The sequence below is a fragment of the Elephas maximus genome, chromosome 10 (genome assembly GCF_024166365.1).
Source record: "Elephas maximus indicus isolate mEleMax1 chromosome 10, mEleMax1 primary haplotype, whole genome shotgun sequence".
Lineage (NCBI taxonomy): Eukaryota > Metazoa > Chordata > Mammalia > Proboscidea > Elephantidae > Elephas > Elephas maximus.
In genome coordinates, this window is record NC_064828.1 from 70,501,257 (window position 1) to 70,517,928 (window position 16,672).

A 16,672-nucleotide genomic window follows, 5' to 3' on the forward strand; every position below is an offset into this window, starting at 1 on the left:
TAAAAGTAATACTTCGCCTTTCTTTCATGTCTAAACATTAAACCATCAGAGTTAAGTCTGTGATGTACACATATAAAATACAGAAATTTACATTTTCACAGATTTTTCTCCACTTCCAAAAAAACCCAAACCCGTTGCCCTGGAGTGGATTCCGACTCATAGTTCAAAAACATCCATGTGTTATTCCACTCAGAGAAAAGGTCAAGTCCTTAGGGCGTGATCAAAATGGCTGAAGAAAAAAACAAGGCTGAATTTGTCTACATGAGAAAAGAGGAATTCATGGATTCAGAGCTGAAGCCTCAGACCAACTACCGGCACCGCATGAGTGAGTCATCTTAGAAATGAATTTTCCACCCAGGACTGTAGTCCCGGCTGACACCTTGAATGCAACCTCTTGAGAGACCTCAAGCCAGAATCATCCAGCTAAGCTACTTCCAAATTTCTGATGCACAGAAATGATATGAAATAATAAAAACATTTACGTATTGTTTTCTTAAGCCACTAAGTTTTGGGGTAATTTGTACATAGAAATCTTGGGTCCACAGCACCTTGGGGAAATATAGGAATGGGGTGGTTTCATGTAGTGCCACGGTGCAAATGCAGGAAAGGAACAGCATAGCAAGAATCATAAATTTAGCATCAGAAAAAATTGAAGCCACAGTGACTAAGAGAAACACAGCCCCCAAAAATCCTCAGAAATAGTGAGGGAGGTACAAACTTTCCCCATATGTAGGATAGAGCTTAAAATGATTTTATTTAAATATTAAATTACATACAGGTAGCTAGCACCATCATTTAAAAGGAAAAGAACATGGGAAAGATATCTGAGAAAGGGAAACACACATGTACCAAGGCATGTCAACATTCTGGACATTAGTTATCGGTATACTTAAGGTAAGGAGCCCTGGTGGCACAATGGTTAAGCGCTCAGCAGCTAACCAAAAGCTTGGCCATTCAAATCCACTGACCAACTCTGTGGGAGAAAGACCTGGCAATCTGCTCCCATAAAGATTAAAACCTGTTGCCATGCAGTCAATTTTGACTCACAGCAACCCTATAGGACAGAGCAGAGCTGCCCCATAGGGTTTCCAAGGCTGTAATCTTCATGGAATAAGACTGCCACATCTTTATCCAGTGGAACGGCTCCTCAAACTTTTCAGTTGCAGACAAGAGCTTAACCACTGTACCACCAGGGCTCCTCCGTAAAGATTACAGCCTAGAAAATCCTATGAGGCAGTTTCACTCCATCACGTGGGGTCACTGCGAGTTGGTATTGACTTGGCAGCACCTAACAACAACATACTTAAGACGGAGGTCCCCGGGCGATGCAAACTGTTAAGACACTCAGCTGTTTTAGTCCACCCAGAGGCACTTCAGAAGAAAGGCCTGGCGATCTACTTCCAAAAAATCAGGCATTGAAAACCCTATGGAGCACAGTTCTCCTCTGATGTACATGGGGTTTCCAGGAGTTGGAACTGAGTCCACAGCAACTGTTTTCATACTTCAAGGAGCCATGAAGCATCCTAGTTCATAAACAGCTCACTGTATTTGGCCTGCTGCCTCTACTTTGCTTCCTTAAAACAAAACAAACAAACAAACAAAAAACGTATGAGAACTATAAAAACAACAGTGTTCACCACTGATGAAATTGCAACTTTGGATTTTGTGCAAACAAGTTGAATTATGAAACTGTATGTGGATCCCAAAACCACGCACGGTGCTTGGCGTGGGATGGCTGGCCGAGATATAAATGAAACTCCATTTTGAATTAAACTGCAGCTTAGCTTCAAGGTCCCTGTTCCTGCTGTTCTGAAAAGACAGTTCGGTTTTTTGTAAACACTTAACTGCTTGTAACACAGAAAGGGGCAAGGGGCAAGACTTTAACTTGAATAAGGAATTGTTTGTTAAAAGATGTTTGTCGAAGGCGGAGCCAAGATGGCGGACTAGGCAGACGCTACCTCGGATCCCTCTTACAACAAAGACACGGAAAAACAAGTGAATCGATCACATACATAACAATCTACGAACCCTGAACAACAAACACAGATTTAGAGACGGAGAACGAACTAATACGGGGAAGCAGCGATTGTTTCCAGAGCCTGGAGCCAGCATACCAGTCAGGTACGGCACAAGCACAGAGACCTGCTCCACCCCCCTGAACTAACCCCGGGAGGGGGACTAGCCGGTTCCACGGGCGGCGTGGGACGCAGCCGTTAGGAGAAGTCCCCGGGAGGCAGTGACTGATCTTGGAGCAGAAAGAGTAGCATCCGAGCCGGGGAACCGTCCCACAGGGATTTGGACTGCACGCAGGTACGCCATAAACACGGAGAGTTGCTCCACCCCCTGAACTAACCCCGGGAAGGTGACCATCCGGGTCGCGCGGGCGGCGTGGGACGCAGCCGGTAGGAGAAGTCCCCGGGAGGCAGCGACTGGTATTGGAGCGGGGAGAACAGCGTTCCAGCCGGGACACTCGGTCGCGGCACAAGCACGGGGAGCTACTCCACCCATCTGAACTAACCCCGGGAGGGGGCCCACCTGGTTCACGGGGGCGGCACGGCCACGCGGCTGGAGGGACGAGAAGTCCCCGGGAGGCAGCGACTGATTTTGGAGTCGAGAGTGCACCGTCCCAGTAGGGGAGCCTTGACGCTGGGCGTGGGGCTGGAAGCGGAGGATCTGACCGTGACTCCAGCGGGCCAGACCCCCCGGGGGCAATCTCCACACAGACAGCACACATAGGCGACGCGCCCGCGGGAATCTCAGATATAAGAGTCATTCCAAGCAAGACAAGCAACTCTGGCTATATTCTGAGGTGCTACTCTCCTATCTCTCTGTTCCCTCCCCCACCCTCCCCAGGCGGCTTCATTAACATCTGAATAGCCTGAGCCAGAGGGAGAACTCTGATAGGGATCTGACTGCAGTTTTTTTTTAGCGGATTTTCTGGAAAAACTAGTTTCCCAGTGATGGCTCGGAGACAACAATCCATATCAAACCACTTAAAGAAGCAGACCGTGACAGCTTCTCCAACTCCCCAAACAAAAGAATCAAAATCTTTCCCAAATGAAGATACAATTTTGGAATTATCAGATACAGAATATAAAAAACTAATTTACAGAATGCTTAATGATATCACAAATGAAATTAGGATATCTGCAGAAAAAGCCAAGGAACACACTGATAAAACTGTTGAAGAACTCAAAAAGATTATTCAAGAACATACTGGAAATATTAATAAGTTGCAAGAATCCATAGAGAGACAACATGTAGAAATCCAAAAGATTAACAATAAAATAACAGAATTAGACAACACACTAGGAAGTCAGAGGAGCAGACTCGAGCAATTAGAATGCAGACTGGGACATCTGGAGGACCAGGGAATCAACACCAACATAGCTGAAAAAAAATCAGATAAAAGAATTAAAAAAAATGAAGAAACCCTAAGAATTATGTGGGACTCTATCAAGAAGGATAACCTGCGGGTGATTGGAGTCCCAGAACAGGGAGGGGGGACAGAAAACACAGAGAAAATAGTTGAAGAACTTCTGACAGAAAACTTCCCTGACATCATGAAAGACGAAAGGATATCTATCCAAGATGCTCATCGAACCCCATTTAAGATTGATCCAAAAAGAAAAACACCAAGACATATTATCATCAAACTCACCAAAACCAAAGATAAACAGAAAATTTTAAAAGCAGCCAGGGAGAAAAGAAAGGTTTCCTTCAAGGGAGAATCAATAAGAATATGTTCTGACTACTCAGCAGAAACCATGCAGGCAAGAAGGGAATGGGACGACATATACAGAACACTGAAGGAGAAGAACTGCCAACCAAGGATCATATATCCAGCAAAACTCTCTCTGAAATATGAAGGCGAAATTAAGATATTTACAGACAAACACAAGTTTAGAGAATTTGCAAAAACCAAACCAAAGCTACAAGAAATACTAAAGGATATTGTTTGGTCAGAGAACCAATAATACCAGATATCAGCACAACACAAGGTCACAAAACAGAACGTCCTGATATCAACTCAAATAGGGAAATCACAAAAACAAACAAATTAAGATTAATTAAAAAAAAAATACACATAACAGGGAATCATGGAAGTCAATAGGTAAAAGATCACAATAATCAAAAAGAGGGACTAAATACAGGAGGCATTGAACTGCCATATGGAGAGTGATACAAGGCGATATAGAACAATACAAGTTAGGTTTTTACTTAGAAAAATAGGGGTATATAATGAGGTAACCACAAAAAGGTATAACAACTCTATAACTCAAGACAAAAACCAAGAAAAACGTAACGACTCAACTAACATAAAGTCAAACACTATGAAAGTGAGGATCTCACAATTTACTAAGAAAAACGCCTCAGCACAAAAAAGTATGTGGAAAAATGAAATTGTCAACAACACACATAAAAAGGCATCAAAATGACAGCACTAAAAACTTATTTATCTATAATTACCCTGAATGTAAATGGACTAAATGCACCAATAAAGAGACAGAGAGTCACAGACTGGATAAAGAAACACGATCCATCTATATGCTGCCTACAAGAGACACACCTTAGACTTAGAGACACAAACAAACTAAAACTCAAAGGATGGAAAAAAGTATATCAAGCAAACAATAAGCAAAAAAGAAGAGGAGTAGCAATATTAATTTCTGACAAAATAGACTTTAGACTTAAATCCACCACAAAGGATAAAGAAGGACACTATATAATGATAAAAGGGACAATTGATCAGGAAGACATAACCATATTAAATATTTACGCACCCAATGACAGGGCTGCAAGATATATAAATCAAATTTTAACAGAACTGAAAAGCGAGATAGATACCTCCACAATTATAGTAGGAGACTTCAACACACCCCTTTCGGAGAAGGACAGGACATCCAGTAAGAAGCTCAACAGAGACACGGAAGATCTAATTACAACAATCAACCAACTTGACCTCATTGACTTATACAGAACTCTCCACCCAACTGCTGCAAAATATACTTTTTTTTCTAGCGCACATGGAACATTCTCTAGAATAGACCACATATTAGGTCATAAAACAAACCTTTGCAGAGTCCAAAACATCGAAATATTACAAAGCATCTTCTCAGACCACAAGGCAATAAAACTAGAGATCAATAACAGAAGAACGAGGGAAAAGAAATCAAATACTTGGAAAATGAACAATACCCTCCTGAAAAAAGACTGGGTTATAGAAGACATCAAGGAGGGAATAAGGAAATTCATAGAAAGCAACGAGAATGAAAATACTTCCTATCAAAACCTCTGGGACACAGCAAAAGCAGTGCTCAGAGGCCAATTTATATCAATAAATGCACACATACAAAAAGAAGAAAGAGCCAAAATCAGAGAACTGTCCCTACAACTTGAACAAATAGAAAGTGAGCAACAAAAGAATCCATCAGGCACCAGAAGAAAACAAATAATAAAAATTAGAGCTGAACTAAATGAATTAGAGAACAGAAAAACAATTGAAAGAATTAACAAAGCCAAAAGCTGGTTCTTTGAAAAAATTAACAAAATTGATAAACCATTGGCTAGACTGACTAAAGAAATACAGGAAAGGAAACAAATAACCCGAATAAGAAATGAGAAGGACCACATCACAACAGAACCAAATGAAATTAAAAGAATCATTTCAGATTATTATGAAAAATTGTACTCTAACAAATTTGAAAACCTAGAAGAAATGGATGAATTCCTTGAAAAACACTACCTACCTAAACTAACACATTCAGAAGCAGAACAACTAAATAGACCCATAACAAAAAAAGAGATTGAAACGGTAATCAAAAAACTCCCAACAAAAAAAAGTCCTGGCCCGGACGGCTTCACTGCAGAGTTCTACCAAATTTTCAGAGAAGAGTTAACACCACTACTACTAAAGGTATTCCAAAGCATAGAAAATGACGGAATACTACCCAACTCATTCTATGAAGCCACCATCTCCCTGATACCAAAACCAGGTAAAGACATTACAAAAAAAGAAAATTATAGACCTATATCCCTCATGAACATTGATGCAAAAATCCTCAACAAAATTCTAGCCAATAGAATCCAACAACACATCAAAAAAATAATTCACCCTGATCAAGTGGGATTTATACCAGGTATGCAAGGCTGGTTTAATATCAGAAAAACCATTAATGTAATCCATCACATAAATAAAACAAAAGACAAAAACCACATGATCTTATCAATTGATGCAGAAAAGGCATTTGACAAAGTCCAACACCCATTTATGATAAAAACTCTTACCAAAATAGGAATTGAAGGGAAATTCCTCAACATAATAAAGGGCATCTATGCAAAGCCAACAGCCAATATCACTCTAAACGGAGAGAACCTGAAAGCATTTCCCTTGAGAACGGGAACCAGACAAGGATGCCCTTTATCACCGCTCTTATTCAACATCGTGTTGGAAGTCTTAGCCAGGGCAATCAGGCTAGACAAAGAAATAAAAGGTATCCGGATTGGCAAGGAAGAAGTAAAGTTATCACTATTTGCAGATGACATGATTATATACACAGAAAACCCTAAGGAATCCTCCAGAAAACTACTGAAACTAATAGAAGAGTTTGGCAGAGTCTCAGGTTATAAAATAAACATACAAAAATCACTTGGATTCCTCTACATCAACAAAAAGAACACCGAAGAGGAAATAACCAAATCAATACCATTCACGGTAGCCCCCAAGAAGATAAGATACTTAGGAATAAATCTTACCAAGGATGTAAAAGACCTATACAAAGAAAACTACAAAGCTCTACTACAAGAAATTCAAAAGGACATACTTAAGTGGAAAAACATACCTTGCTCATGGATAGGAAGACTTAACATAGTAAAAATGTCTATTCTACCAAAAGCCATCTATACATTTAACGCACTTCCGATCCAAATTCCAATGTCATATTTTAAGGGGATAGAGAAACAAATCACCAATTTCATATGGAAGGGAAAGAAGCCCCGGATAAGCAAAGCACTACTGAAAAAGAAGAAGAAAGTGGGAGGCCTCACCTTACCTGACTTCAGAACCTATTATACAGCCACAGTAGTCAAAACAGCCTGGTATTGGTACAACAACAGACACATAGACCAATGGAACAGAATTGAGAACCCAGACATAGATCCATCCACGTATGAGCAGCTGATATTTGACAAAGGACCAGTGTCAATTAACTGGGGAAAAGACAGCCTTTTTAACAAATGGTGCTGGCATAACTGGATATCCATTTGCAAAAAAATGAAACAGGACCCATACCTCACACCATGCACAAAAACTAACTCCAAGTGGATCAAAGACCTAAACATAAAGACTAAAACGATAAAGATCATGGAAGAAAAAATTGGGAGAACCCTAGGAGCCCTAATACAAGGTATAAACAGAATACAAAACATTACCAAAAATGATGAAGAGAAACCCGATAACTGGGAGCTCCTAAAAATCAAACACCTATGCTCATCTAAAGACTTCACCAAAAGAGTAAAAAGACCACCTACAGATTGGGAAAGAATTTTCAGCTATGACATCTCCGACCAGCGCCTGATCTCTAAAATCTACATGATTCTGTCAAAACTCAACCACAAAAAGACAAACAACCCAATCAAGAAGTGGGCAAAGGATATGAACACACATTTCTCTAAAGAAGATATTCAGGCAGCCAACAGATACATGAGAAAATGCTCTCGATCATTAGCCATTAGAGAAATGCAAATTAAAACTACAATGAGATTCCATCTCACACCAGCAAGGCTGGCATTAATCCAAAAAACACAAAATAATAAATGTTGGAGAGGCTGCGGAGAGATTGGAACTCTCATACACTGCTGGTGGGAATGTAAAATGGTACAACCACTTTGGAAATCTATCTGGCGTTATCTTAAACAGTTAGAAATAGAACTACCATACAACCCAGAAATCCCACTCCTCGGAATATACCCTAGAGATACAAGAGCCTTCATACAAACAGATATATGCACACCCATGTTTATTGCAGCTCTGTTTACAATAGCAAAAAGTTGGAAGCAACCAAGGTGTCCATCAACGGATGAATGGGTAAATAAATTGTGGTATATTCACACAATGGAATACTACGCATCGATAAAGAACAGTGACGAATCTCTGAAACATTTCATAACATGGAGGAACCTGGAAGGCATTATGCTGAGCAAAATGAGTCAGAGGCAAAAAGACAAATACTGTATAAGACCACTATTATAAGATCTTGAGAAATAGTAAACCTGAGAAGAACACATACTTTTGTGGTTACGAGGGGGGGAGGGAGGGAGGGTGGGAGAGGGTTTTTTTATTGATTAATCAGTAGATAAGAACTGCTTTAGGTGAAGGGAAAGACAACACTCAATACATGGAAGGTCAGCTCAATTGGACTGGACCAAAAGCAAAGAAGTTTCCGGGATAAAATGAATGCTTCAAAGGTCAGCGGAGCAAGCGCGGGGGTCTGGGGAACATGGTTTGCGGGGACTTCTAAGTCAATTGGCAAAATAATTCTATTATGAAATCATTCTGCATCCCACTTTGAAATGTGGCGTCTGGGGTCTTAAATGCTAACAAGCAGCCATCTAAGATGCAGCAATTGGTCTCAACCCACCTGGAGCAAAGGAAAATGAAGAACACCAAGCCCACATGACAACTAAGAGCCCAAGAGACAGAAAGGGCCACATGAACAAGAGACCTACATCATCCTGAGACCAGAAGAACTAGTTGGTGCCCGGCCACAATCGATGACTGCCCTGACAGGGAGCTCAGCAGAGGACCCCTGAGGGAGCAGGAGAGCAGTGGGATGCAGACCCCAAATTCTCATAAGAAGACCAAACTTAATGGTCTGACTGAGACTGGAGGAATCCCGGCGGCCATGCTCTCCAGACCTTCTGTTGACACAGGACAGGAACCATCCCTGAAGACAACTCATCAGACATGAAAGGGACTGGTCAGCGGGTGGGAGAGAGACGCTGATGAAGAGTGAGCTAATTATATCAGGTGTACACTTGAGATTGTGTTGGCAACTCTTGTCTGGAGGGGGGATGGGAGGATAGAGAGAGAGGGAAGCCGGCAAAATTGTCAAGAAAGGAGAGACTGAAAGGGCTGACTCAAGACGGGGAGAGTAAGTGGGAGTAGGGAGTGAGATGTATGTAAACTTATATGTGACAGACTGATTGGATTTGTAAACGTTCACTTGAAGCTTAATAAAAGTTATTATAAAAAAAAAAAAAAAAAAAGATGTTTGTCGACAACATTTGTGCAGCTTGATCCAGGAGAAATGTCTTAGTCCACATGCTCCAGGTTAGAAAAGAGAATTGATAATGTTAAGATTTGTAGCCTAAAGACCCTCCTTGTGACTTTTTGCCATGTACCCCTTTCATGCCTGCAAGCGTGTAGCCTTTGTATACTCCACCTCATCAAAAACCTCACTGTCCTCTCACAGTTTGGAATACTATTGTACCCCTGCCTTGGGTGCTATGGTGTATCCCAATCCACGAATCTGTCCCCTCCACAATACAACTTTTTGCTTTCACTTCTAAAAGAGTGTAAGGCTGGTGTTTTGCTACAGTAAACTGTATATATTTGAAGATAGGTAGAAGCTATAGAACTCTATGGTTTGTTTCCATCACATAGTCGTATTTTTATGAACAAATAATGCTTCCATTCAGTAATATCTTATTAAACATCCCAGAAGATGGAGGGTATGGCCTGAAAGCTTGGTCTACATGAGCTCACACTTCTGGATAAACACCTGAAAACTCCAGGCCATCATGAGCAGCAGTAGGGTTTAGAGGCAGTAGGGTTTTGTAAGAAGGAAATTCTCTCATTGCTCTAAAAGACTTCCATATTTTCCACATCAGGAAAATTATTTCTGAATTCTAGCTTTATTGTTGCCAAAACTTACAATGTGATACTGGGTAAGTGGCCTCAGTTCCTCCTTTGACAAATGTGGAGTTAAATGAAGTAATTTCTTTGAAATTCCTTCCACTGCTATGATTTGATCTTCATGTCTCCTCTACATGACATAAAATAAAAACGTTTCCATTTTCCCACAATTTTACCATCAAATAGGCAAGGCACCCAGGTGACTGAATGAATGCTTCACAATTTATTTGTATGTTCTAGAATCATGTAAAGGAGCACTGGTGGTGCAGTGCTTAAGCACTCAGATGCTAACAGAAAGTTCAGTGGTTCAAACCCACCAGCCACTCCAAGGTAGAAGGAGTTAGCAGTCTGCTTCCGAGACGATTTACAGCCTCGGAAGCCCTATAACCCCATAACCCAATGCCATCGAGGCAGTTTTACTCCGTCCTACAGGGTCGCTGTGAGGCGGAACCAACTTGACAGGCAGTGATTTTGGTGGAATCGGACTGAGAAGAATTTTATGAACAAAACAGATTTGGGGGGGCAGGAAGGATAAAGATTTAATATAATTCTGATTTTTCTTCAAGATTTTATTTTTATCTAGATCTTGAGTTTCAGAATTGTTGCGTGAAGGAAATTCTGTCATTCCTCTAAAAGATTTTCCTTCTATGATTAAGTGCTGGCCACCTGCTTTCTAACTCCAATTATGACAGAAAAAGTGGGAGTGAACCATCAGCCTCTTGTAGGTCTCTGTACTGTGGCCCTACGCGCCTTCTCCTCACTACTCAAAGCAACTCCTGAACTTTCAAAGAAGAAGAAAAGCCAGCCTGTAGGAGCAGCAGCAGAGAACAAAGTTGCAACTCAGATAAAACAGTGGATGACCTTCAAGTTCCCTATCTTTCTCTGTATTTCAAAAGATGGTCTCCGCTCATATAGCCACTCTCTGAGTTTGGTATCCTACCATGGAGCTGTGTGAATTTAGAGAAAAAATAAGAATAGATTGGTCACTGGGAATTCAATGACAATATTTCTAGACTCACAAAACTGTCTGTAACCATATTTTGAAGGATATAGGCCTTTTCATTTTCCTCAACATGTATTCCCTACCTGGCGAAGTGCCTAGCACGGAGGAGATGCTCAGTAAATATCTGCTGAACAAACAGATGACTATCTACAGCCTGCTTTGCTTGGGAAAAGAGGTGGAGGAAGTGCAGATTTCATTGCTTATTAGAATTTATCGTAAATTAACTCAATCAGAAGAATGTTTAACAAACAACTTCCGTTACTTTTTCCTCATACTGTGTTGCTGGATGCTGCTTTCTTTTAACCATATTCTTTAATGCAAATGAATTCAGATAAATAAACTCTTGCCAAATTACTGACAGTGGATATTAGCTTGTAATAGCTTTCAAAAAATACCCTTCAGAGCAAGTCAGTAGCACTTTGACTATCATTCCCTATCAAGGTATCCTAATGGCTCCATAGTCCTCTGAACCATTTACTGCATTTCTGCCACGAGCGGGCAGATAAACTGTTCTGTCAAGCATTATCTTTGACAGTCTCAAATAGAAATAGTCCAGAATCTGTTTCTTTGTCAAATCCAAGCAGATTCAAGTTTCAAAGACAAATGAAAGTCGAGATAAAAAAATGCAGTCTTAGCTGTCTTGTTAGACTTAAAAATCAGATTTTTTTTTAAGTCTGTCAATGATATTTTTCCAAATAAAGTGTACATTGCTATTTAGGTATGTGAGCAAAATGAAGACACAAAAGGGGAACCAGTATGTTGAAACATTTCCATCAGTGGCAAAACTATTATTTCCAAAATAAATTGAGTTTCATGTATAATATGTAAGGAACATGAACATTTGCACTAACAGTATTTAAGACACAGGAGGTCTGTAGAGGATGTCAATAAACTGGTGACAAACTTCCTTATATATATACTTTTTTTTTTTTTTCTCACAGTAAAAAGCTAGGGTGGGGGTGGGAGGAAGCAAGCTGCTTAATCTTAGATTTTCAATGTCTACTGGAAGTTTCCATTTGAATGCCTCAAACACTAAGCCTTCTTCATCATCTAATTGACTTCTCCTCTTCCTGTCCATGGCACTACATTCTTCTCAGGCTTACCTTTGGTATCATCTTTAATTCTTTTCACCTTTACATTCTAGATTCAGGATTTCTGTGTATCTTTCCCTCAATGATATCTCTTATAATTGTTCCTTATCACCTCAGTGTACTGTTACTCTTTTAATTGCCTCTTAATTCATGACCCTGTCCACACTCTCTCCTCTTCAATCCATTTTATACAATTCTGATATTTATTCTTAAGAATAAAAATGACAATAATCGCAATCAAAATGGCTACCATTTTTGGGGCGCTGCCTATGTGCCAAGTGTTGTTAAGTACCTTCTGTAAATTATCTTATTTAAGTCTTACAATAACCTATTGAGATAAGTACTGCCATTATCCCCACCTTTTTTTTTTTTTTTATGAGAAAGAGGATAATAATAGAGGATAATTAACTTTCTTAAGCGGCAGTGTCTGTTTTTGAATTTAATTCTGTCAAACTTCAGGGTTCCTGCCTGTCTTTGCCACTACAACTCTCTTCACTCCCACAACACATCACAAAATGTCTCCAAACATACAACTGCCACACTCTGTACCAATAGCACAACTCACACCACTAGTGCCCAGTACAAATACTACCATCAGTTTGGCCATGTTGCCATCTTATGCGCCATACTTATTTCAGGCTCTGAAGTATTGCTCATGCCACCATGCTAGAAAAGACACCGCCTTCTTCCCTACCGCAGCTATGTAAACCCTGGCCCCCCCAGATCACATCCCGTTTACTAGCTGCTGTCACCCAAATGCCTGCCCCCTTCTTTTCCCACCCTTCTCCCAGCTCCTCCAGCACAATTCATCATGTCTGTAAGTCTTGTCAAATAAGATTATGTTTCTTGCACACAAACGCTGGTCTTTAATCTTCCTTTGTTTGCCATATAATTGCTAATAATAGTAGGCACATAAAGGAGGTGTTCAATAAATATTTACTGACATGAATATAAATAACCATTTAAGAATGTGAAAAAGGATGTTTAGAGTCTCCATTTTCTATTGTAAGATTTTCAATGACATTTCATGATCTAGCCACATGTAACTGTGTGCTTTTTCAGCACCTAGTCAATTCTGGCCACTTACTCAATGTATCATTTTAATAATAATAATAACTTCTGTATTTTCATTTCTCGTATATTTTAGGTATAAGAGTTTATTTCACAAAAAAATAGATCAGTATTAACAAGTCTCAGTGCTTCATGTCAACTTGCTTCCAGATTACCATCTCACCTTCTAAAACCCAATTACTGACTCCTTGATTGATGAGGAAAAAGGGAACTCTTTTCCTTCTTTGTGTCTTAATAATCTTCTTTCCATTTTGTGCTTTTCATGATCCTCAATGATGAATTTGTCATTATCTTACTTCTTTCTTTTTTTTTAACCATTAAGGCTCTTGTTATCATATTATTTAACTTACTTAAAGCTGAGCTTATCAAGAATCTGACCCTATTAACCCTGCTATGGCAAGTAGCATTAAGATACCACACTTCTGTTCACTATGCTATTGACAACCGTCCCTGGCTTTTTATACTGATCTGGGCTTCAGTCATCCTTCGCCATGATTTAAACAGCTAGAATGACAGATGATCCTTTCAGCAGCATGTTCTACTAAAGTGGAAGGAGGGAGAATGGAGCAATCACAAAGAAGAGCATGATCCCCCAGGAGGAAACAGACATTAGTACTGACAGCAAAGAGGGTAAGTAAGCTGGGGTCAAGATGGTTACTCTGGCAACCAGCAGCAAAGTGCTTTACTTTACCATCCCTGCAGACCACAACTAAGTTCTACATTTCAGCCCACAAGCTTCACTCCCTACAACTTAGCAATGTAGACAAATGAAGATGTCTTGGCTTATCACCCCTAGCTTATCTTGGTTAAAAAAAAAAAAAAACCTAGACTTGGAGATTTAAAAACTCATTTCATGTTTCACCTCTACCTTTGACAAATCACCAAAACTCAGTTTTCTCATGGTAAAATGGTGATGATAATGCTCATTTTATTTTGTTTAAAGAGTGGAGTAGGAATTTTTTTAAAAGAGATAATAGAAATGAAATAATTTTTAAAAAAACATTTTTTTAAGTATCACACAATATAAGACATAGCAGGTGTGGTACTGACATACATTCCCCTCAAACTACAGAAATCGGAGCAGTTGGGAGCATCCATGATACTAGTCACAAATGGAACAGCCTTTTCCCCTCATATATTTCAGTGGAGCCTCCTCTTTCAGCTTGTCAGGTAGGGAAAGTGATCCGGAGATTTTCTGATACCTGCAGAATCCTATTCTGATCAACCTTAATCAGCAAGCTCTCATTTATCCATCATATAGTCCTTTTCAATTTTTATTCTCTGCGGTTCACAAGCCTCATTTGCTTAACAAACTCTCTTAGTATTAGTTGGAATTTAAAGGGAAGATAATCTCAAGGTAAATATTTCAAGGAATAAACATATCTAATCTTTCAAACTGAAACTGGATTCGGATACTTTTCTTATAATCACCAAGTAAACACAAAATAGAAAAACGGAATTGATCACACATCTTAATTAGGGAACAAGTTTTCCTTTTAAAGAGATTAAGCCAAGTTTCCCTCTAAACAGCCCGCTTCCCTAGATGAGAACAAACAAAATTCAATTAACAAAAACACAATTCCATGTGCAACTTTTCTAGCAAATATCTGCTGAATAAAGGATGAAGTACATCTTTAGCTGAAGTGTGTAAATTTTCTTTAACAGGCAAGCCCATCTTCCTCATCTTGATTCTATACTTACATTTGGTAGCAAACATCTCTGTAATACCAAACCATGACACTATAAAAGTCTAGCAGGAAACACTGGAATACATGGCAAGAAGCCTTCCATGAAAACAAAGACAAATCCACATCTCCCTAATTGCCTCTGTTGTTGCGGCTCCTTAGAAACCCAGTGACTTGGGAATTTTGTGAATAAATGCGATCAATATTAAGTCTGCTGCAGAAGTACTTGGCTCATTATTATGACAAATATAACAAACTCCACCTTATTCATAACAGTAAGTCATACTTCCCTTAAATCTCTACTGAATGAATGTAAAAGTGACAATGCCCTGATACTGTAAACCCTCCTGGTTTTCAGTTTCTTTCAACAGATGCTACAGTGGGTTCTGCTGGCCAGTGCATAGAAGTCAGTCACTGACTCTGTAGATGCCCAGCGACCTCACTTGTGACCAAAGAAATATACAAAGAGCATCACAGCTCTGTGGATGGCTTTGTGAGCCCCTGCCTCTTAAGTTTCAAACTAAAACTTCGAAAGAAAGAAGACAGTTTTAAGCAGTTTCCTCCATATCACTTCAGCACCAAAAACAGGAGCCAGGATTCGGCAAATCTCGACTTCAGCTTGGGAGGGCAAAGATTTCTCATCTTTGAGAACACAAACTCTTGCAGATCCTATATTTTGCTCACTCCGACTGCTTTCTCGCCAGCCAGGTCTCCATATGTTTGAAATATACACAGATCGGGTTCTGTCAGCTACCAGGACGTGCATACCGCTCTCAACCATTCTGGAGACTCAGGCAGAGCCTCACCTCCTCCGGTCTAACCTGCAGGCAGGCCCTCTTTCTAATCAAGTGACCTTTCCAGGTTCTGGGGGTCGGGTCAGGGTCTGAGCAAGGATGTTCCGTGAAATCCCTCATCTAAACACTCAACTGTTTGTTTTTTGCAAAGTAGCAAAACACATTTCTGCAACCCCACTGGCTCCTTGGCTGCTGGGCGATGAGTGGTACTGGGGACATTGTAATTAATGGTTTGAAAGGAGCAAACCATAGTCTTTGGGAACTTCTCCATCACCGCTGCAGGACTGGGAAGGGAGAGAAAGAAAAGCCCACACAAAAGGCAGCCAGCCCGGCAAGCTCTGCCAGGACAAAGGCCCTCTCGCCGGTGCGGAGCCGCGAGGCTGGGCTGAAGCAAAGAGCGCGGCTAGCCCTCCCAGGCCTGCCCAGAGCGCCCAGAGGGGCCCCCGCGCTCCCTGCGCCCCGGCACAGTGTTCCGCCGGGGGCGCTGGGCGCGCGCTTGGCGCGCCCCGAACTGCGCCGCTCTTGGGACCGCACCGTTCTTGGGGCGGCCCCGCGCCGCCCCAGGCTCTGGGTCCATCCCTGCCCCGGCGCCCCGTCTGCAGCCGCGGCAGCCCGAGAGGCAGGAACCCCGTCAGTCCTCACCTGTGCGCCTTCAGCGGAGCAGCGCGCAGAGGACAGCGGCAGCGCCTGCTCTCAGCATCCCCGCGGCGGCCCCTGCGGCTGCGGCGGCGGCGGCTCCCTCTGCTGTCTGGGACTCCGGGGGGAGGGCGCTTCGCTTTGTTGCTTATTCATAAGGCCGCGGCTAAGGCTCGGGATTGGGCGGCGGGAAGGCGAGCCCGCCCCGGCTCGGCTGGCGCTCCCCGGCGACACACGATGCTGCTCTCCCACTCCCCTAGCGCCCGCTTCCCCACGTCCGCTTCTGCTAGGGGGTCGAACTGAGCGGGATGGGCGAGGGTCTTGCCGGGTTCCTTCCCTAGGGCGCTTCAGGACCTTCTAGAGACACCCTGCCCGGAAGCCCCTCCTCTCAGCCTCGGCTTCTGCAGCAGCTCCCCCTTCGTACTTATGGAGAAGAGACCCGAGGCACCGTTTTCTCAGAAGAGCTCGAATTTCTC

General features: G+C 41.5%; 1 protein-coding gene across 4 annotated transcripts in view; it reads right to left on the bottom strand.

Moving 5' to 3' along the window:
* ARMH4 (armadillo like helical domain containing 4) overlaps positions 1 to 16,672 on the bottom strand; it is a 213,388-nt gene that overhangs the window by 141,154 nt on the left and 55,562 nt on the right. Inside the window, exon 1 of one of the 4 annotated variants that reach the window (XM_049898062.1) lies at positions 16,203 to 16,287. The exons of 2 other annotated variants lie outside the window; for them this stretch is intronic. The gene's annotated coding sequence lies outside the window, so the exon portion shown is untranslated. Of the gene's footprint in view, positions 1 to 1,303; positions 1,395 to 16,202; positions 16,288 to 16,672 lie in introns of those variants that run through there. One more of the 4 variants, XM_049898063.1, reaches the window with a different exon arrangement.